Genomic DNA, 22894 nt, shown 5'->3' with positions numbered 1-22894 from the left:
TTACAGTGTTGTCAAATTTTCTCAGTGTTAGAAAACATAGTGAAAAGTGAATATGTGACACAATGAAGTTTTATCCTTCCTATCTTTCCCAACACTTTGCCTTCTTTGAGACCTTAACAATATTGAATGGTTATATGGAGACTTGAGACACGACCAACAATTTTCTTATCCAGGATACAGCTGAGGCATAGAGTAGAAAATTTGAAAAAGAAAGGCAGAGAGGATAAAGAAGTGGGCAGAGTCAGGAGGAGAAGAACAACAAAGGGAACCTGCAGAATCATGGGAAAAAAGAGTTGGAAAAATGATCAAAGCAAGAGGAGGTAGCCAGAGAACCAACTGAAGTGAGCTTTATGAAATAACAGGACAAAATATTGTAATTGTCTTCTTATACATATTTATACTTGATCTCATATATAGTAAAATTTCTGGTATTGCAAGAGTTGAATATCTTCTTACATATTATATCCTTATTAAGGAATTTTGGGAGAAGAGGCTTCATATCTGGGAATATTGAACCTTAGAACTATAGCCAGTTATATTGAAATTAAAGCCCTTTGTAAAACAAAGTTTCCTCTAAATCAAATAACTCTACAGGGAATGGTGCTGAGGATGCTAAAAGCATAAGAAGTAATGGTGCTTAAATTATTACTTGCTCAAAAAGACAAATAATGTTGGTGTACAGAGACAGTTGGAATCACAGCACTGCAGCCAGTAGGAAACAACACATACATATCAGGAAAAGTTGATCTAACTAGAAAGTTGAGACTTTTTTTTTTTTTTTTTTGTAATTTTATTCACACTAAATCCTTCAGGAAATTTCTACTATAATCTATTGTAGGAAGGAACTCACAGAGGGTCCTTTATATAACTGAATTCTTAAAGATCTCTGAATTGTTTTTGGACAGAGGCAATCTGTCACTTGCCCCAGGCTGCTCAGGTACTAATTGTACCCAGAAAAGAGAGACTGGAACCAACAAAGTAGGCAAAGAAGGGAGCCAGGATAGACACATCCAGGTAGCAGACAAGATTTTTGTGATGGAAATAGAGCATGTATCAGAAAACAGAGTGAATACATTTCAGACTGAGAGTTCAGTTCAGTTCAGTTCAGTTCAGTCACTCAGTTGTGCCCAACTGTTTGCGACCCCATGAATCGAAGAACGCCAGGCCTCCCTGTCCATCATCAACTCCCAGAGTTCACTCAGACTCATGTCCATCGAGTCAGTGATGCCATCCAGCCATCTCATCCTCTGCCGTCCCCTTTTCCTCCTGTCCCCAATCCCTCCCAGCATCAGAGTCTTCCCCAATGAGTCAACTCTTCGCATGAGGTGGCCAAAGTACTGGACTTTCAGCTTTAGCATCATTCCTTCCAAAGAAATCCCAGGGCTGATCTCCTTCAGAATGGACTGGCTGGATCTCCTTGCAGTCCAAGGGACTCTCAAGAGTCTTCTCCAACACCACAGTTCAAAGGCATCAATTCTTTGGCGCTCAGCCTTCTTCACAGTCCAACTCTCACATCCATACATGACCACAGGAAAAACCATACCCTTGACTAGATGGACCTTTGTTGGCAAAGTAATGTCTCTGCTTTTCAATATGCTATCTAGGTTGGTTATAACTTTCCTTCCAAGGAGTAAGCGTCTTTTAATTTCATGGCTGCAGTCACCATCTGCAGTGATTTTGGAGCCCAAACAAATAAAGTCCAACACTGTTTCCACTGTTTCCCCATCTATTTCTCATGAAGTGATGGGACCAGATGCCATGATCTTAGTTTTCTGAATGTTGAGCTTTAAGCCAACTTTTTCACTCTCCTCTTTCACCTTCATCAAGAGGCTTTTTAGTTCCTCTTCATTTTCTGCCATAAGGGTGGTGTCATCTGCGTATCTGAGGTTATTGATATTTCTCCCAGCAATCTTGATTCCAGCTTGTGCTTCTTCCAGCCCAGCGTTTCTCATGATGTACTCTGCATATAAGTTAAATAAGCAGGGTGACAGTATACAGCCTTGATGTACTCCTTTTCCTATTTGGAACCAGTCTGTTGTTCCATGTCCAGTTCTAGCTGTTGCTTCCTGACATACATATAGGTTTCTCAAGAGGCAGGTCAGGTGGTCTGGTATTCCCATCTCTTTCAGAATTTTCCACAGTTTATTGTTATCCACACAGTCAAAGGCTTTGGCATAGTCAATAAAGCAGAAGTAGACTGAGAGTAGAGCTGGAATTTTATACAAACACCTGATTAGGAAACTGAGCAAAGCAAGTATCTTCCGGAAAGAGTTGTGGCATTTGCTTTAAGAGAAAATTGCAAAAGGAAAAGATAATGGAAGAAAGAGCATGAGGCACAAATTAAGCTATTAATATTTGCAAACACTGGTGGTTCAGTGATAGAAGTCTCGCCTACCACATGGGAGGCCCTGGTTTTGTTTCCCTGCCAATGCAAGAGCACTATTATTGGGATTCCCCAGTAGCTCAGACTGTAAAGAGTCTGCCTGCAGTTTCGGAGACCTGGGTTTTATCCCAGGTCTTGGGAAGATCCCCTGGAGAAGGAAATGGCAACCCATTCCAGAATTCTTGAGTGGAGAATCGCATGGACAGAGGAGCCTAGCAGGCTACAGTTCATGGGGTCGCCGAGTTGAACATGACTCAGCAACTTCATTCAATCTCATTAATTAGGATGAAATTGGGAGAGAGAAGGAAATTCATAATTATTGGTAATAAACTATGTAATGAATAAGCTGAACAACTGCAGATGCAAGTTGTAAAGGCAATGGCAAACTCGCATTTGAAAACCTGTTAAAATTTGGCCTCAGAGGTCTGTGAGTACTGAGATTACCAATACCTCTTACACATTACCATAAATTCTGGAAGTTCCAAGGAAGGCTGTGGACCTTTGAAAAAATCGTGAACTTTGTGACAATGGAATATTTAGACACCACTTAATTGATAATATAGGAAATCTGTTTGTAGCAAATGTTACCTTATGCCAGACCTTAGCCCATTATTGTCTAGACTGCATACAGAATGGAATGTAATCAAGTTATCCTCACCTCTTCTGTACTGATAAATAAATGCAGGATCCAGAGATCCCAAGAAGTAGCTTCCCACTTTAGTCTGCTATTTGAGAATCAAGAAGGTGGAAGCAGATAAAATAGTCACCTTCAAATTTAGGAATTCCTAATGAGACCAGCCCTGGGTTTTCTTTGGAAGTAATGATGCTAAAGCTGAAACTCCAGTACTTTGGCCACCTCATGTGAAGAGTTGACTCATTGGAAAAGACTCTGATGCTGGGAGGGATTGGGGGCAGGAGGAGAAGGGGACGACAGAGGATGAGATGGCTGGATGGCATCACTGACTCGATGGACGTGAGTCTCAGTGAACTCCAGGAGTTGGAGATGGACAGGGAGGCCTGGTGTGCTGCGATTCACAGGGTTGCAAAGAATAGGACATGACTGAGCGACTGAACTGAACTGAACTGAACTGAATGAGACCACAGATGAATGGCAAATGTAGTTGGGAAGAAGCAGTCAGTGAGAAGTTGGTTTCTCTCTGTCCATGAATGGGATGTGTACTTAGTGGCTTTGTCTTGTCCAACTCTTTGCAACCCCAAGGACTGCAGCCTGCCAGGCTCCTTTGTCCATGAGGATTCTCCAGGCAAGTATACTGGAGTTGGTTGACATGTCCTCCTCCAGAGAATCTTCCCAATCCAGGGATCAAACTTGAGTCTCCTGCATTGCAGGCAGATTCTTTACCATGTGACCCACCAGGGAAGCCCATGAATGGGATTGGAGTGTTTTAAATGAAGATAGCATCTAAGAGAACTGCAGGAGTCTCAATAATTTAGAGAAATGTTTATGATTCCGCCTTAGGGAGATGACTAATAAAGGCATTGGGCTTTTACGTTTTTAAATGAATGGCAGTAGTCCATACAAATATGCAATCAAGGTTGCATATTTAAAAGGCTGTTGAAAGACACATGAACAAAATTAAATCAGTGCCATGAATCTTGAGTTAAGATACACAAAAAGAAAGAAAAAAATGTGTTAGATTTAAGAGACTCATTTTAGTTATGAAGACATCTTTATTTTGCCTGGAGCAAGGGTGGGGTTTCAACTTCGAATTATCCCAGTATTCTAATCACCATGTCTCCTGGCACCTTACTCTTCCTAACCCCAGACCCTACATTCATCCACTACTGAAACTGTGCCTTGTTGAATTCATGGTTATGAACCTGTAAAACCCTCTCCATCTCTGTGTCTTTATTTCATGCTATTAACAGTTTCTTCAGCTTCTAGTAAAATTCGGATCTTCTCTTAGGAACCTGCTACCTCCAGTGTCCTCTCACATTCTTTGTATATCTATGTTAGGAAATGAGAAAGGTGTTCTTTGCCTCATTGTTGTTGCTTTTATGCAGTTTTCACTGCCTTCCCCATCCTCTTGATTTTATTTTTCCATTGTGCCTCAGACACTCACTCATACTAATTCAAGACCCATTTATTACCAATCTCAGCAATGCCAGAGAAGTCTCAGTATCCAGGAATTCCCTTTTTTACATCATCTCCTTCTACAGAAGACTACAAAATGTGAACTAATAGAAAGCAGGGAGCACAGCAAATCTGAGCACAGCAAATCTTCTCCTGAGTGTGAAATCCAGGAAGTTCTCATAAACCTACCTTAAGTAAAGAGCATTTAGGAATCATGCAGTGTCCTCACCAATCTTATTTTAAATTTAATGACAGGCTTCTCATGGAAGTTTCTAATGGAACCAAGACATTAAAGATTAATATGCTCAAACATGTGGTCACTTATTGGTCTTGTGTCAGAATATAAAATTTAAAGTGTCTTGTGAATAGGATGTGAAAATCACTTCAAGTACTTTTCATATCTTATTGGAATCTAAGCTAGATAGTTAATGATGAATCCACACTGGGAACTGGATTGGAAGCAACCATTCTCACATCATAGGTGCTCTCTGCTCATTGTAGACATGCAGGATATTGTGAACTCAGCCAGTGAGACAAGCTTTTTTGTCACAGTTTCACTGAGATATAGGTTTCAGAAAATTCTCACATGTTTTATTGTGCAGTTCAATGAATTATAGACAATAATATATTGTACAATGACATTAAAGTTTTAGATAAAATCTTGACATATTTAATTGCACACATAAAATTTTCTTTCTCTTCTTTGAAATAAAGACAGCAGCCATCCTGGTGCACCTTAAAACTTGGCACAGTGTTTGTTTGTTGTTGTTGACATTGTTATTTAAGGGAGCTTAATAAGAAATCTATTGGAGAAGGAAATGGCAGCCCACCCCAGAGTTCTTGCCTGGAGAATCCCATGGATGGAGAAGCCTATGGTAGGCTGCAGTCCATGGGGTCGCACAGAGTCGGACATGACTGAAGCAACTTAGCAGCAGCAGCAGCAATGAGAAATCTAAGTGGTTCTCCCCACAGGCCAGTATGTAATAGTTCATGATTTTACTCTTTGGTCAGCAGGGGGGCCTGGTAGGCTTCTATTGAATATTGTTTGTTGAGTGCAGAACAATCTGTTGTAAACAGCAGAAAAATAAATGTTAAGTTTAAAATTATAATATAAAACTGGAAAAACTGAAAAAAGATTCTTGGTTGGATGAAAATTATCTCACTAGAAAATGATGATGGGGGAGAGCTAAGGAAAGGCTGTAATCATTTCACTTGCAAGAAATTCTAGTAAATAATTTTAAAAAGAAATTCAGGCTACACATACTGTTTTGAAATATTATATTTTAATTTGTTTGAGCACATGTGTTTGCCTGTGCATGGTTGCTTTCTCAAGAGAGAACTCAGATCACTCTGTCATTCTTTCTAGCCCTTTCTCCTCCGCTGTTTCCTCCTTTTATCCAACAAGCCTTAGCCAGTAGAGTGACAAGAGCTAATTGCAGTGATGACGGTGATGCCAACAACAGAGAAAGAAATTCTCTCTTTGAGAAAAAAGTACAAATCAGAAATACAAGTATCCCTTTGAGGAGAGACTCAACTCTAATTAAAGGAAGACTGTTAATTAGAAAGATTGAGGGCAGGAGGAGAAGGGGTGACAGAGGATCAGATGGTTGGATAGGATCACCAACTCAGTGCACATGAGTTTGAGCAAACTGGAAGATAGTGATGGGCAGGGAAGTCTGGCATGCTACAGTCCATGGGATCACAAAGAGTCGGACATGATTGAGTGATTGAGCAACAACAACATTTGGTTAGTATTTTGCTTAGTATTAGTATTAATATTAGTATGTATAAATTATATATTATTCAGGATATATCATTGAATTTAGTGTTGTTTGGTCACTCAGTCATGTCCGACTACTTGCAAACCCATTGACAGCATACCATGCTTCCCTGTACTTCACGGTCTCCTGGAACTTACTCAAACTCATGTCCACTGAGTCGATGATGCCATCCAACCATCTCATCCTTTGTCATCCCCTTCTCCTACTTCCTCAATCTTTCCCTGCATCAGGATCTCATAATATATATATTATCATATACATCCATGTAAATAAGTACTTTGTTTATTCGGGTCTTGTGTTAAAAGTTTGTCCTATATGCTGATAAGTAAACTAAAATGTAAACACTTTTGTGCTCAACCGAGGATATGACTGGCCATTTAATCAGACTGATGCAAAACTTATCCATACTCTGGTATTTATCACAAACATCCAATTTTGGTTAATAGGATTTTCTTCCCTTTAATGTGAAGAGATAAGAATGCCCTTGCTATAAAGTTGTTTTATTACCAAATCTTCTCAACTCAAATGTAATACCTCTATTCATTAAAAATGTTTTAGTAATTATGAAAATGATAAGCAAAGTTAATTTCTAAATTGGAGCTATTCAAGTTTAACATAATTTGCAAGAAAACTTAGGAGTATTATCATCTAAAAGTGATAATGTTCACATTAGATTCTACTCCAAAATATTTATTATAATAAAAGTAAAAACTCTAAACATTTAAATAAAACAAAAGTGCTTTAGAAGGTTTGCAAAACTAAACACAGTATAGACCTTTGCCTGTGTTTAAATGGCACCCAGGTGGCCCAGATAAAGAATCTACCTGCAAAGCAGGAGACCTTTGTTAGATCTTAGGGTAGGGAAGATCCCCTAGATAAGGGAATGGCAATCTACTCCAGTGGATTGCCTGGTGAATTCTATGGACAGAGGAGTCTGGTGGACTACAGACCACGATGATGCAAAGAGTCGGACATGACTGAGCGACTAACACTTTCAGTTTGTATTATGTACCATATTCGAGGATGCTGGTAAAAAGGGTCATGGACAACCATAGTTTTCTATCTCTCAGAGTTCAATTTAAGATTTTCTTATATGTTCTTTGCCACAGACAATGATAGTGGGATAGATATTTTACTAATTTGATTGAAGGTTATGATATGATATACTTTTCAAAGCATGCCATCTATAGGATCATGTTTTGGCCATTAAAATTTTCTAATATATATTTTCACTATATTTCTGTATTCTGGATTCCTCATTTTAGTAATTACGTGGTGATTATGAAAGTTGAAGCTATCCAAGTTAGAATAACTTAATCACTCAAATTATTATAATCCCACTTCTCCTGCAATGAAAACAAAATACCCTTGAGTTTTACTTTTTTTGTAGTAGAAATCAGGGGTTAATTTGTAAGGTATCTTTATTTTCAAAATTCTCCTTACATTGAGTTTGTTTAGAAGTTACTATTACAAATGATGTATTATATATGTATATTAATTATGCATTAAGTAGGTATTTATTTTATTGTGGTGCTCTTCTTAGCTTCCCAGGTGGCGCTAGTGGTAAAGAACCTGTCTGCAATACAAATCCCTTGGTTGAGAAGATCCTCTGGAGGAGGGCATGGCAACCCATTCCAGTATTTTTTACTGGAGAATCCCATGGACAGAGGAGCTTGGTGGGCTACAGTCTATAGGACTTCAAAGAATCAGACATGATTGAAGCTACTTAGCACACATGCATGATTTCCTTAAGAATTATAGAGTCACAAATTATATTATTTTTAGAATATTAAATGTGGAAATAAGCATATGATTCTTGTTTTGGGAGAATATGTTTGCTAGTCTCTCAGGCTCAAAGATTACTAAGAGCCAGTCTAGTTTCTTTCTCAGGCCTACTTTGGCTGGCATCTCTGGATCAGAAAGTAAGCTCTAGACCTGTCCTTTGCATCACCATGACACTCATAAACAGGCTGAACATATATCTAATAGAGGCTTAAATACATCATTAATGAAAGGTTAAATTTTCCAAATATTATGACATATGAGGACTGGGAATTAAGATGATATCTAATTAACAAATCCTGTTCAACCATAAAAGAAAAAGAAGGTCAGCCTCACAATTTATGCCTTTGGAGGATCTTCATTTGCATAGTTCTTCACATTCAAACTTTCTTAAACTTTTCAATATCTCAGAGTTTGCCTTTTTTCCTGAAGTTGTACTTTAAACCTTCCTTCTTCCTTCCAGTTGACCTATTTCCTTTCTCAGGAATCACCAACCTATTCTCTTTCACTGGAGAATAAATCAGTCTTCAGTTTCTCCCTGTCTCAGAAATTCTGGATTCTCATAATTAGTACACTAATGGAAGTTTTCTTCGACCCAGACTTCAAAATGAAAATAGTTCATTTTTCCAGAATTCAGCCACCTTCTCTGATTTTCATTCCTTAGAACTTGATTTTTTGATGTAACTTCATAGTGCGGGCGGCTGCGATGGTGCATAGCGTGGCCGAGAGGAGCAGCTACCCCAGGTCCCAGGTCAGGGGCAGAAGCCGGGAAGACCGCATGCCTGAGGGGCAGGCGGCCAAGAGGAGTACCTCCACGTCCGAGGTCAGGGGCAGCGGCAGAGAGTGCCAGGCTGCAACGGCGCAGGAACGGCTGAGAGGAGCTACCCCACCTCCGAGGTCAGGGGTGGCAGCTGGGAGGAGCTACCCCACATCCAAGGAGCGGTGGCTTCCAAGGCGCAGGGGGGCCTAGAGGAGCTATTTCATGATCAAGATCAGGAGGGGCAGTGGTGAGGAGATACCCCTCTTCCAAGGTAAGGAGCAGCAACTGTGCTTTGCTGGAGCAGCTGTGAAGAGATACCCCATGCCCAAGGTAAGAGAGACCCAAGTAAGACAGTAGGTGTTGCAAGAGGGCATCAGAGGGCAGAAACACTGAGACCATAATCACAGAAAACTAGTCAATCTGATCATACTAGGACCACAGCCTTGTCTAACTCAATGAAACTAAGCCATGCCCGTGGGGAAACCCAAGATGAGCAGGTCATGGTGGAGAGGTCTGACAGATTGTGGTCCACTGGAGAAGGGAATGGGAAACCACTTCAGTATTCTTGCCTTGAGGATCCCATTAACAGTATGAAAAGGCAAAATGATAGGATACTGAAAGAGGAACTCCCCAGGTCAGTAGGTGCCCAATATGCTACAGGAGATCAGTGGAAAAATAACTCCAGAAAGAATGAAGGGATGGAGCCAAAGCAAAAACAATACCCAGTTGTGGATGTGACAGGTGATAGAAGTAATGTCTGATACTGTAAAGAGCAATATTGCATAGGAACCTGGAATGTCAGGTCCATGAATCAAGGCAAATTGGAAGTGGTCAAGCAGAAGATGGCAAGAGTGAACGTCGACATTCTAGGAATCAGCAAATAAAATGGACTGGAATGGGTGAACTTAACTCAGATGACCATTATATCTACTACCACGGGCAGGAATCCCTCAGAAGAAATGGAGTAGCCATCATGGTCAAAAAATGAGTCTGAAATGCAGTACTTGGATGCAATCTCAAAAACGACAGAATGATCTCTGTTCATTTCCAAGGCAAATCATTCAATATCACAGTAATCCAAGTCTATGCCCCAACCAGTAACGCTGAAGAAGCTGAAGTTGAATGGTTCTATGAAGACCTACAAGAGTTTTTAGAACTAAAACCCCCAAAAGATATCCTTTTCATTATAGGGGACTGGAATGCAAAAGTAAGAAGTCAAGAAACACCTGGAGTAACAGGCAAATTTAGCTTTGGAATACAAAATGAAGGGCAAAGATTAGAGTTTTTCCAAGAAAATGCACTGGTCATAGCATACACCCACTTCCAACAACACAAGAGAAGACTCTACACATGGACATCACCAGATGGTCAACACTGAAATCAGATTGATTATATTCTTTGCAGCCAAAGACAGAGAAACTCTATACAGTCAACAAAAACAAAACCAGGAGCTGATTGTGGCTCAGATCATGAACTCCTTATTGCCAAATTCAGACTGAAATTTAAGAAAGTAGGGAAAACCACTAGACCATTCAGGTATGACCTAAATCAAATCCCTAATGATTACACAGTGGAAATGAGAAATAGATTTAAGGGACTATATCTGATAGACAGAGTGCCTGATGAACTATGAATGTAGGTTCATTACATTGTACAGGAGACAGGGATCAAGACCATCTCCATGGAAAAGAAATGCAAAAAAGCAAAATGTCTGTCTGAGGAGGCCTTACAGATAGCTGTGAAAAGAAGAGAAGTGAAAAGCAAAGGAGAAAAGGAAAGATATAAGCATCTGAATACACAGTTCCAAAGAATAGCAAGGAGAGATAAGAAAGCCTTCCTCAGCAATCAATGCAAAGAAATAGAGGAAAACAACAGAAAGGGCAAGTCTAGAGATCTCTTCAAGAAAATTAGAGATACCAAGCAAACACTTCATGCAAAGATGGGCTCGATAAACGACAGAAATGGTATGGACCTAACAGAAGCAGAAGATATTAAGAAGAGGTGGCAAGAATATACAGAAGAACTGTACAAAAAAGATCTTCACGACTCAGATAATCACGATGGTGTGATTAGTCACCTAGAGCAAGACATCCTGGAATGTGAAGTCAAGTGGGCCTTAGAAAGCATCACTATAAACAAAGCTAACGGAGCTGGTGGAATTCCATTTGAGCTATTTCAAATCCTGAAAGATGATGCTGTGAAAGTGCTGCACTCAATATGCCAGCAAATTTGGAAAACTCAGCAGTGGCCACAGGACTGGAAAAGGTCAGTTTTCATTCTGATCCCAAAGAAAGGCAATGCCAAAGAACGCTCAAACTACTACATAATTGCACTCATCTCATACACTAGTATGGAGAAGGCAATGGCACCCCACTCCAGTACTCTTGCTTAGAAAATACCATGGACCAAGGAGCCTGGTGGGCTGCAGTCCATGGGGTCGCTAAGAGTCAGACACATCGGAGCAACTTCACTTTCACTTTTCACTTTCATGCATTGAAGAAGGAAATGGCAACCCATTCCAGTGTTCTTGCCTGGAGAATCCCAGGGACAGGGGAGCCTGGTGGGCTGCTGTCTATGGGGTTGCACCGAGTCGGACATGACTGAAGCGACTTAGCAGCAGCAGCACACACTAGTAAAGTAATGCTCAAAATTCTCCAAGCCAGGATTCCGCAATACGTGAACTGTGAAATTCCTGATGTTCAAGCTGGTTTTAGAAAAGGCAGAGGAACCAGAGATCAAATTGCCAACATCTGCTGGATCATCGAAAAAACAAGAGAGTTCCAGAAAAACATCTATTTATGCTTTATTGACTATGCCAACACCTTTGAATGTGTGGATCACAATAAACTGTGGAAAATTCTGAAAGAGATGGGAATACCAGACCACCTGACCTGCCTCTTGAGAAACCTATATGCAGGTCAGGAAGCAACAGTTAGAACTGGACATGGAACAACAGACTGGTTCCAAATAGGAAAAGGAATTAGTCAAGGCTGTATATTGTCACACTGTTTATTCAACTTCTATGCAGAGTAAATCATGAGAAGCGCTGGGCTGGAAGAAGCACAAGCTGGAATCAAGATAGCCGGGAGAAATATCAATTACCTCAGATATGCAGATGACACCACCCTTATGGCAGAAAGTGAAGAGGAACTCAAAAGCCTCTTGATGAAAGTGAAAGAGGAGAGTGAAAAAGTTGGCTTTAAACTTAACATTCAGAAAACGAAGATCATGGCATCTGGTCCCATCACTTCATGGGAAATAGATGGGGAAACAGTGGAGGCAGTGTCAGACTTTATTTTTCTGGGCTCCAAAATCACTACAGATGGTAACTGCAGCCATGAAATTAAAAGACGCTTACTCCTTGGAAGGAAAGTTATGACCAACCTAGATAGCACGTTCAAAAGCAAAGACATTACTTTGCCAAAAAAGGTCCATCTAGTCAAGGCTATGGTTTTTCCAGTGGTTATCTATGGATGTGAGAGTTGGACTGTGAAGAAAGCAGAGCATCGAAGAATTGATGCTTTTGAACTGTGGTGTTGGAGAAGACTCTTGAGAGTCCCTTGGAATGCAAGAGTTCCAACCAGTCCATTCTGAAGGAGATCTGCCCTGGGATTTCTTTGGAAGGAATGATGCTAAAGCTGAAACTCCAGTACTTTGGCCACCTCATGCAAAGATTTGACTGATTGGAAAAGACTCTGATGCTGGGAGGGATTGGGGGCAGTAGGAGAAGGGGACGACAAAGGATGAGATGGCTGGATGGCATCACCAACTCGATGGATGTGAGTCTGAGTGAACTCTGGGAGTTGGTGATGGACCGGGAGGCCTGGCTTGCTGTGATTCATGGGGTCGCACAGAGTCGGACACAACTGAACGACTTAACTGAAAAGCATCCAAAGGAAAACTCTGCTCATTGATTATGAATTCAATAATCAATTATGCTTAGATTTTAAGCATTTTAATCCTTCTCAAGTTCATAAGATTGGAAATCAAGCAAATTGGCAACAATTAATACATCAATTTTCCTGAAGAATCAATTGTAAAAATTCCACTAATTTATCTTGCAAATCCTATTTATCCCGATATTTACATTTTTAAACATGCTATATTTTATAATATTGCAACATTGTTGTATTACACAGTTTTTCAATAACTAACAAAATGTCTTTCTTTGCTGTAAGTATTAATACCTTATTTTACATCATTTGTTCCTGGAATAAAAAATGTTGGTAGTATTCAGAACAGACAAAATAATTATCTAAGTTATGATTAAATACAGAATAAGAGGCATCTGTGAAACTGGGGTTTTTAACACTTTCCATATTTCCTTCCCATAATATATTCCAAATTATTATTAAATTAATTTTGAATGATGAACATGTCACTTTGGTACATTGTCTCTGAAAATTCTACCTCAATTAATCAATGTAAAAGTTTTAGAGTACTCTATGAACTGAAAGAAATTATTATTTTCAGAAATAATTCTATACTTTTCACTGTTCTATGTTATATTCAGGAAACATATCTAAAAATGTAATGCTTCTCTTCAGACTACTAAGTAGACTACTAAGTACATTCAGAGAAATCATTTAACTCTAATGGCAGAAAGTGACATTCCGTAGGAAAAACTGAATGACACCAAGGTGTAACTGGTAAAATTAGATTCTATATTTGTACCCCTGTGTAGCAATTGTGGGGCTTCCCTTGTAGCTCAATTAGTAAAGAATCTGCCTGCAATGTAGGGGACCTGGATTTGATTCCTGGGTTGGGAAGATACCCTAGAGAAGGAAATAGCAACCCACTCCAGTAGTCTTGCCTGTAGAATTCTATGGACCGAGGAAGCTGGCAGGCTACAGTCCGTGAGGTCAAAAATAGTGCACATGCCATTGAATACTGTATTTGCATATATTTTTTTGTGACAGATATTTGTAAAGAATGTTGGAAATGTCCAGAGATTAAATAAATTTGTTAATCTAATTGAGGTTAACAAATAGTTGTCTAAAAAAAAGGTATATAAATGTATTAATAGCTGAGTCCTAATAAAGGAGGATGATGATGAGAAAATCCAAGGATGAATCATTCCTTTGAGAAGCGAAGTTTTAACGAAGTGAGAGAAATGGAAATAAGGGTATAAATGGCAAATGGGCTTCCCTGGTGACTAAAACAGTAAAGAATCTGCCTTCAATGCACAAGACCTGGGTTTGGTCCCTGGGTTAGGAAGATCCTCTGGAGAAGGGAATGGCTATATAGTCACTATAGTTGCTTCCCACCCCCACCCCCCGGAGAATCCCGTGGACAAAGGAGCTTGCTGGGCTACAGTCCATGGGGTCACAAAGAATTGGACATTACTGAGCGATTAAGCATGCACGCACATACAGTAAAGAGACATCAAGAAGCCCATCCAGGAAGCTGATTTTCTTAGTATCAAGTCAATTTAACTGCTGCCACTTAAAAAGTTATAACTTTCAGGTGCTCTAGCCTCTCTTTAAATTGTGGATTCTAGAATTAGTATTGCAATGCTACATGTCAAAACTAGTATGAAAACTTTATATAAAATAGCTACATTGATTCTTGAATAAAGTGAGCAACTCTTCTTCTGTATTCATATCAGCCATTCCCTGGTTGAGCATCACATTATATTACATCAAGATTCAAACAGAGATCTTCCCAAAGACGGATATAATTTTCTGATAAATATTTACAAGTTTCAAGTTGTAGACATTAGTCACTCCATGTATCTTGCAGTTTCCTTTAAAAGAAGTCTATCAGTGTCTACATCTTATTGAGAAAAATCTGTGAAGCTAATGCAGATAGAATTATCCAAGAATGTAAAAAATAAATATTTTATCCTGAGTCAAAAATAGAAAAGAAACCATAATGTCCTTTCTCAGCAGATTCTAAACTTTGTATGTGCCTTTTATTCTCTGAATTATTGGTGCACTGGGACGACCCAGAGGGATGGAATGGGGAGGGAGGAGGGAGGAGGGTTCAGGATGGGGAACACATGTATACCTGTGGTGGATTCATTTTGATATATGGCAGATCTAATACAGTTATGTAAAGTTTAAAAATAAAATAAAATTAAAAAAAAAAGAAGAATTATACAAAACAAAAAAAAAAACAATAATCTGTGAATAAAAACAAAAGTAAAACCTCCACAAAAATATCAGATTTTCTATTCATATGCAATTTACCCTTAAGAAAAGATTAGGTTTTACTAACAGTATTACTAACACCAAGTGAGATGGTAGGTATTGCAAGAGGGCATCAGAGGGCAGAAACACTAAAACCATAATCACAGAAAACTAGTCAAACTGATCACATGGACCACAGCCTTGTCTAACTCAATGAAACTAAACCATACAGTCTGGGGCCACCCAAGACAGACAGGTCATTGTGGAGAGGTCTAACAGACTGTGGTCCACTGGATAAGGGAATGGGAAACCACTTCAGTATTCTTGCCTTGAGAACCCCATGAACAGTATGAAAAGGCAAAATGATAGGATACTGAAGGAGGAACTCCCCAAGTGAGTTGGTGCCCAATATGCTACTGGAGATCAGTGGAGAAAAAACTCCAGAAAGAATGAAGGGATAGAGCCAAAGCAAAAACAATACCCATGTGGATGTGACTGGTGATAGAAGCAAGGTCCTATGCTGTAAAGAGCAATACTGTATAGGAACCTAGAATGTCAGGTCCATGAATCAAGGCAAATTGGAAGTGGTCAAGCAGAAGATGGCAAGGGTGAAAGTCGACATTCTAGGAATCTGCAAACTAAAATGGACTGGAATGGGTGCATTTAACTCAGATGACCATGATATCTACTATTGTGGGCAGGAATCCCTCAGAATGAATGCATTAGCTGTCATGGTCAACAAAAGAGTCCAAAACGCAGTACTTGGATGCAATCTCAAAAACGACAGAATGATCTCTGTTCATTTCCAAGGCAAACCATTCAATATCATGGTGATCCAAGCCTATGCCCCAACCAGTAACATTGGAGAAGCTGAAGTTGAATGGTTCTGTGAAGACCTACAAGACCCTTTAGAACTAACACCCCAAAAAAGATATCCTTTTAATTATAGGGGACTGGAATGCAAAAGTAGGAAGTCAAGAAATACCTGGAGTAACAGGCAAATTTGGCCTTGGAATACAGAATGAAGTAAGGCAAAGGCTAATAGAGTTTTGCCAAAAGAACACACAGGTCATAGCAAACACCCTCTTCCAAAAACACAACAGAGGACTCTACATATGGACATCACCAGGTGGTCAACACTGAAATCAGATTGATTATATTCTTTGCAGCCAAAGATGGAGAAGCTCTATAGAGTCAACAAAAACAAGACCAAGAGCAGACTGTGGCTATGATCATGAACTCATTGCCAAATTCAGACTGAAATTGAAGAAAGTAGGGAAAACAACTAGATCATTCAGATATGACCTAAATCAAATCCCTTATGATTATACAGTGGAAGTGAGAAAGATTTAAGGTACTAGATCTGATAGACAGAGTGCCTGATGAACTATGAATGTAGGTTCATGACATTGTACAGGAGACAGGGATCAAGACCATCCCCATGGAAAAGAAATGCAAAAAAGCAAAATGACTGTCTGAGGAGGCCTTATAAATAGCTAAGAAAAGAAGTGAAAAGCAAAGGAGAAAAGGAAAGATATAAGCATCTGAATGCAGAGTTCCAAAGAATAGCAAGGAGAGATAAGAAAGCCTTCTTCAGTGATCAATGCAAAGAAATAGAGGAAAACAAGAGAATGGAAAAGTCTAGAGATCACTTAAAGAAAATTCGAGATACCAAGGAAACATTTCAGGCAAAGATGGGCTCGATGACAAAATTGGTATAGACCTAACAGAAGTACATTAAGATATTAAGATATCTTAATTCAGAAGATATTAAGAAGAGGAGGCAAGAATACACAGAACTGTACAAAAAATATCTTCACGACTCAGATAATCACGATAGTGTGATCTCTCACCTAGACCCAGACATCCTGGAATGTGAAGTCAAGTGGGCCTTAGAAGCATCACTACGAAAAAGCTAATAGAGCTGATGGAATTCCATTTGAGCTATTTCAAATCCTGAAAGATGACACTGTTAAAGTGCTGCACTCAATATGCCAGCAAATTTGGAAACTCAGCAGTGGCCACAGGACTGGAAAAGGTCAGTTTTCATTCCAATCCCAAAGAAAGACGATGCCAAAGAATGCTCAAACTACCACACAATTGCAGTCATCTCACACGCTAGTAAAGTAATGCTCAAAATTCTCCATGCCAGGCTTCAGCAATACATGAACCGTGATGTCCCAGATGTTCAAGCTGGTTTTAGAAAAGGCAGAGGAACCAGAGATCAAATTGCCAACATCCGCTGGATCATCGAAAAAGCAAGAGAGTTTCAGAAAAACATCTATTTCTGCTTTATTGATTATGCCAAAGCCTTTGACTGTGTGGATCACAATAAACTGTGGAAAATTCAAGAGATAGAAATGCCGGACCACCTGACCTGCCTCTTGAGAAACCTATATGCAGGTCAGGAAACAACAGTTAGAACTGGACATAGAACAACAGACTAGTTCCAAATAGGAAAAGGAGTAGGTATATTGTCACCCTGTATATTGTAAACAAGGCTGTATACTGCCACCCTGCTTATTTAACTTCTATGCAGAGTACATCATGGGAAACGCTGGGCTGGAAAAAGTACAGGCTGGAATCAAGATTGCCGGGAGAAATATCAATAACCTCAGATATGCAGATGACACCACCCTTATGGCAGACAGTGAGGAGGAACTCAAAAGCCTCTTGATGAAAGTGAAAGAGGAGAGTGAAAAAGTTGGCCTAAATCTCAACATTCAGAAAACTAAGATCATGGCATTTGGCCCCATCACTTCATAGGAAATAGATGGGGAAAGAGTGGAAACAGTGTGAGACTTTATTTTTGGGGCTCCAAAATCACTGCAGATAGTGATTGCAGCCATGAAATTAAAAGACATTTACTCCTTAGAATGAAAGTTATGAACAACTTAGATAGCATATTTAAAAGTAGAGACATTACTTTGCCAACAAAGCTCCATCTAGTCAAGGCTATGGTTTTTCCAGTGGTTATATATGGATGTGAGAGTTGGACTGTGAAGAAAGCTGAGCGCTGAAGAATTGATGCTTTTGAACTGTGGTTCTGGAGAAGACTCTTGAGAGTCCCTTGGACTGCAAGGAGATCCAACCAGTCCATCCTAAAGGAGGATCAGCCCTGGGTGTTCTTTGGAAGGAATGATCCTAAAGCTGAAACTCCAGTACTTTGGCCACCTCATGCGAAGAGTTGACTAATTGGTAAAGACTCTGATTCTGGGAGGGATTGGCGGTAGGAGGAGAAGGGGATGACAGAGGATGAGATAGCTGGATGGCATCCCCGACTCAATGGACATGAGTCTGAGTGAACTCCGGGAGTTGGTAATGGACAGGGAGGCCTGGCGTTCTGCGATTCATGGGGTCGCAAAGAGTCGGACATGACTGAATGACTGAACTGAACTGAACTGAAAACCTAGTATGTGAATTAACATTTATTCACGTTTATAATTTATATATTGATACATGCTATTGATTTTATTTGAAAATGTGTTGTATTTCTCTTTGAAACACAAACATGAATGTTTAGTTAAGTGTTTGACATGGTGGGTCTATAATAAATATCTGCCAAGTAAATTAAATTTTTTTGATGTTACTTCAGAAATATAAATATGGCTGTTCTCAAATCAATCATTTGTTTAGCTATTCTTTTTTAATTACTTTTATTATAAAATATAGAACATATGAAATATTTTAAAGCAGTAAATACAGTTATCTAAACAAAGCAAATCCTTTGATTTTGTGGTTTTTCTATAGTCCTAGTGTATATACTTTAAACACAGCTGTAATTAAATTATACATATGATTTTTTGTTCTGCTTAATCTCCATATTCTATGCCAAATAAGTTGTCTTTTGTTATTATTTGCCTATAGTTTATATCAATATAATATAATGACTTTTTTTATGTTCACATAAATTTTTTTTTCACATCAGTGAATTTTTATGTTCACATCAGTCAGTCAGTCAGTCAGTCATTTCAGTCGTTCAGTCATATCTGACTGAGACCGCATGGACTGCAGCACACCAGGCTTCCCTGTCTATCATCAATACCTGGAACTTGCTCAAACTCATGTTCATTGAGTTGGTTATGCCATCCAAGCATCTCATCCTCTGTCTTCAACTGTCAACTTCTCATCCTGCCTTCAATCTTTCCAAGCCTCAGGGTCTTTTCCAATGAGTCAGTTTTTCGCTTCTGGTGGCCAAAGTATTGGAGTTTCAGCTTTAGCATCAGTCTTTCCAATGAATATTCAGTACTGATTTCCTTCAGGATGGACTGGTTTGATCTCCTTGCAGTCCAAGGGACTTTCAAGAGTCTTCTTCAACACCACAGTTCAAAAACATCAATTCTTCGGCACTCAGCTTTCTTTACAGTCCAACTATCACATCCATACATGACTACTAGAAAAACCATAGCTTTAACTACATGGACCTTTGTTGGCAAAGTAATATCTCTGCTTTTTAATATGCTATTTAACTTGGTCATAATTTTTCTTCCAAGGAACAAATGTCTTTTAATGCCATGGCTGCAGTAACCATCTGCTGTGATTTTGGAGCCTAAGAAAATAAAGTCTATCACTCTTTCCATTGTTTCCCCTTCTATTTGTCATGAAGTGATGGGACCAGATGCCATGACCTTCATTTTTGAATGTTCAATTTTAAGTCAGCTTTTTCACTCTCCTCTTTCACTTTCATCAAGAGGCACTTTAATTCTTTTCACTTTCTGCCATAAGGTAGATGTCATCTGCATATCTGTGGTTATTGATGTTTCTCCCAGAAGTCTTGATTTGAACTTGTGCTTCATCCAGTCTGGCATCACATGATGTACTCTGCGTATAAGTTAAATAAGCAGGATGACATTATACAGCCTGATGTACTTTTTTCCCAATTTGGAACCAGTCTGTTGTTTCATGTCCAGTTCTAACTGTTGCTTCCTGACCATCTACATACAGATTTCTCAAGAGGCAGGTCAGGTGGTCTAGTATTGCCAACTCTTTAAGAAATTTCCACAGTTTGTTGTGATCTACACAGTCAAAAGTTTTGACATAGTCAATAAAGCAGAAGTAGATGTTTTTCTGGAACTCTCTTGCTTTTTCAGTGATCCAACAGATGTTGGCAATTTGATCTGTGGTTCCCCTGTCTTTTCTAAATCCAGCTTTAATATCTGAAAGTTCTCAGTTCACATAATGTTGGAGCCTCACTTGAACAATTTTGAGCATTACTTTGCTAGTGTTTGAGATGAGTGCAATTGTGCAGTAGTTTGAACATTCTTTGGCATTGCATTTCTTTGGGATTGGAATGAAAACTGACTTTTCCAGTCCTGTGGCCTCTACTGAGTTTTCCAAATTTGCTGGCATATTGAGTGCAGCCCTTTCACAGCATCATCTTTTAGGATTTGAAATAGCTCAACTGGAATTCCATCACCTCCACTAGCTTTGTTTGTAGTGATAATTCCTAAAGCCCACTTGACTTCACATTCCAGAATATCTGGCTATAGGTGAGTGATCACACTGTCATGGTTATCTGGGTCATCAAGATCTTTTTTGATAGTTCTGTGTATTCTTGCCACCTCTTCTTAATATCTTCTGCTTCTGTTATGTCCATATCATTTTTATTATTTATTGTGCCCATCTTTCCTTGAAATTTTTCCTGGTTATCTACAATTTTCTTGAAGAGATCTCTAGCTTCCCATTCTACTGTTTTCCTCTATTTCTTTTCATTAATCACAGAAGGCTTATCTCTCCTTGCTATTCTTTGGAACTCGGCATCCACATGGGTATATATTTCTTTTTATCCTTTGCCTTTATCTTCACATCACTTATTGTCAAATACATATAATTTTCTAAAGTGTAAACAGCTTTATACCAGTGTGATTTATTTCTATCACATAATTTGACTCTGCAGCCACAGTGTATACTATTATACACACTTCAGTAATATTGAAGATTAATTGAACTCTAGTACTTGGAATATACTTTTACAACCAAGTGCCTGACTCTTGTGTTCATGAAGAACACTATTCATATTTATATCAATGCATTTCTAAGGGATCACATATCCAATGTCCCAGAGTCTGTGGAATAAAGTAAATTAGCAAAATCCTCAGGTTAGAAAAAAGACCACTAGTCATAACTTATTAAAAATAAATATGAGTTTGTGAGAACTTTGATTCTGAATGCAAGTCCTAAATTGTTGTTGATGTTTAGTCACTCAGTTATGTTCAACTCTTTTGCAACTGCAAACCATCAGGCTCCTTTGTCCATGGGGTTTCCCAATCAAGAATATTGGAGTGGGTTGCCATTTCCTTCTACAGGGGATTTTCCTGAACCAGGGGTCAAATTCACATCTCCTACGTTGGCTAGAGGATTCTTTACCACTGAGTCACCAGGGAAGCCACGTCCTTAATAAATGCTATATTTGGTATGTAAAGTCCATAAATTTCCCCCGTATGATCATGCTAGCCAGTGCAGCCAAATCATCTGCGCTTTTGTATATTATTATTTGTTTTGTTACGAAGTACAGAATTCAAAATTCTGTATGAATTCCCCAAGTTTCTCAGTTCAGTTCAGTTCTGGTTTCCAAGGCAAACCATTCAATATCACGGTGATCCAAGCCTATGCCCCAACCAGTAATGCTGAAGAAGCTGAAGTTGAATGGTTCTATGAAGACCTACAAGACCTTTTAGAACTAACACCCCAAGTTGCTAAATGTTGGCAAAGACTTATTAAAGCCCTATATCATAGACCAAACAAAATTTGTGAGGTCTGGCATAGAATAATAGTTTACTGTAAAAGTACACATGTCATTAATAACGTGCTGGGTTTAATTCTAATCTTAATATTAATAAAATTGCAAATTCTACTGCAGGCAATCTGGTCAGTTTCTTATTTTACATATACATATGGAAATCCAAAAATTTTACCTGGTTTACCTCAAGGTGATTCCAGTAAGTCACAACGGCTGTCATCAGTGACAAGAACACTTTCTCTTGCTCTTTGATTTGATTAAAATGTTGAACAACTTCAAAGGACAAAAAAATAAATTTTGTAGTACATTAATAATGATAATACAGTGAAATTCAGATTCCATGTAACTTTATTCTTAATCACATAAAATTTCAATTTAAGCATTTAAGACAAAAAAAAAAAGAAAGAAACAAATGATACCAGATTTCATAAAACAACTTTTTGATTATATCAGTAGTTTACTGTAGAGTTAACAGATTTCCTGTCAACACTCACTTGTATATTTACCTATTAAAGCAGCTAAAACTAATATTTAGAATCATGAACTGAGAAAGCTCTAAAAAGGCACTTGAATTTTGATAGTAACCTCTGTCTCCCAGTTTGACAAAGGACTCATCATTTACCTTGGCTAATCCAAAATTTCTCCATCCATAGAAAAGTCCTAAAACCCAATTTATACTGCTTTAAGAATAATTGGAAATTCATAGGCTCTTAAGAAAATAAATAATCCAAAGGTATTACTTCCTTCTGAAGAGTCTCAGTTCAGTTCAGTCGCTCAGTCGTGTCCAACTCTTTGCAACCCCATGAATCGCAGAATGCCTAGAGACTCAAAAAATGGCAACTGTATTTCCCCATCTCTCTACTTGGCTCTTACTGCTGGTTCTGTGAGTACTAACAAAGTTGTGAGAGAGTTAATTCTTAGTAAGATTGATAGAGTCCTGGACTCTTGAGGAAAAAGGTGTCCAGAGCTCTTGAGGAGGAGAAAAGGGCAAACTTTTTTCTTTTTCTACAATCTTTTGTCTTAGTCACATAGCACTCCCTTGTCTTAGTCACATATTTTCTTTAAGCCCAAAACTAATGATTACACAACAAAACAATTCATCTTGCTCAATTGTATGTTTTTCCTTAAAGTCTATACTAATAATTATATAATAACAATGTATCTTGCTTGAGGTCATGTTTCTCTTTCTTAACAAGAACCTTCTGACTAATCTTGTTATTTTAGTT

The 22894-nt window shown here is 38.7% G+C and overlaps 1 long non-coding RNA gene across 1 annotated transcript; it reads right to left on the bottom strand.

Annotated features, from left to right (window-relative positions):
• Window positions 1–5044: 5044 nt before the first annotated feature.
• LOC123330609 lies at window positions 5045–22686 on the bottom strand. Its single transcript, XR_006546634.2, has 3 exons — window positions 22291–22686; window positions 21844–21941; window positions 5045–5539 (listed from the first exon to the last, which is right to left on the bottom strand). It is a non-coding gene; the product is annotated as an uncharacterized LOC123330609 (long non-coding RNA).
• Between the last annotated feature and the right edge of the window lie 208 nt (window positions 22687–22894).

This window comes from Bubalus bubalis, chromosome 19 (genome assembly GCF_019923935.1).
Source record: "Bubalus bubalis isolate 160015118507 breed Murrah chromosome 19, NDDB_SH_1, whole genome shotgun sequence".
Lineage (NCBI taxonomy): Eukaryota > Metazoa > Chordata > Mammalia > Artiodactyla > Bovidae > Bubalus > Bubalus bubalis.
Note: the sequence above shows the minus strand (reverse complement) of the source record. Positions and strands in the feature narration are given on the sequence as shown.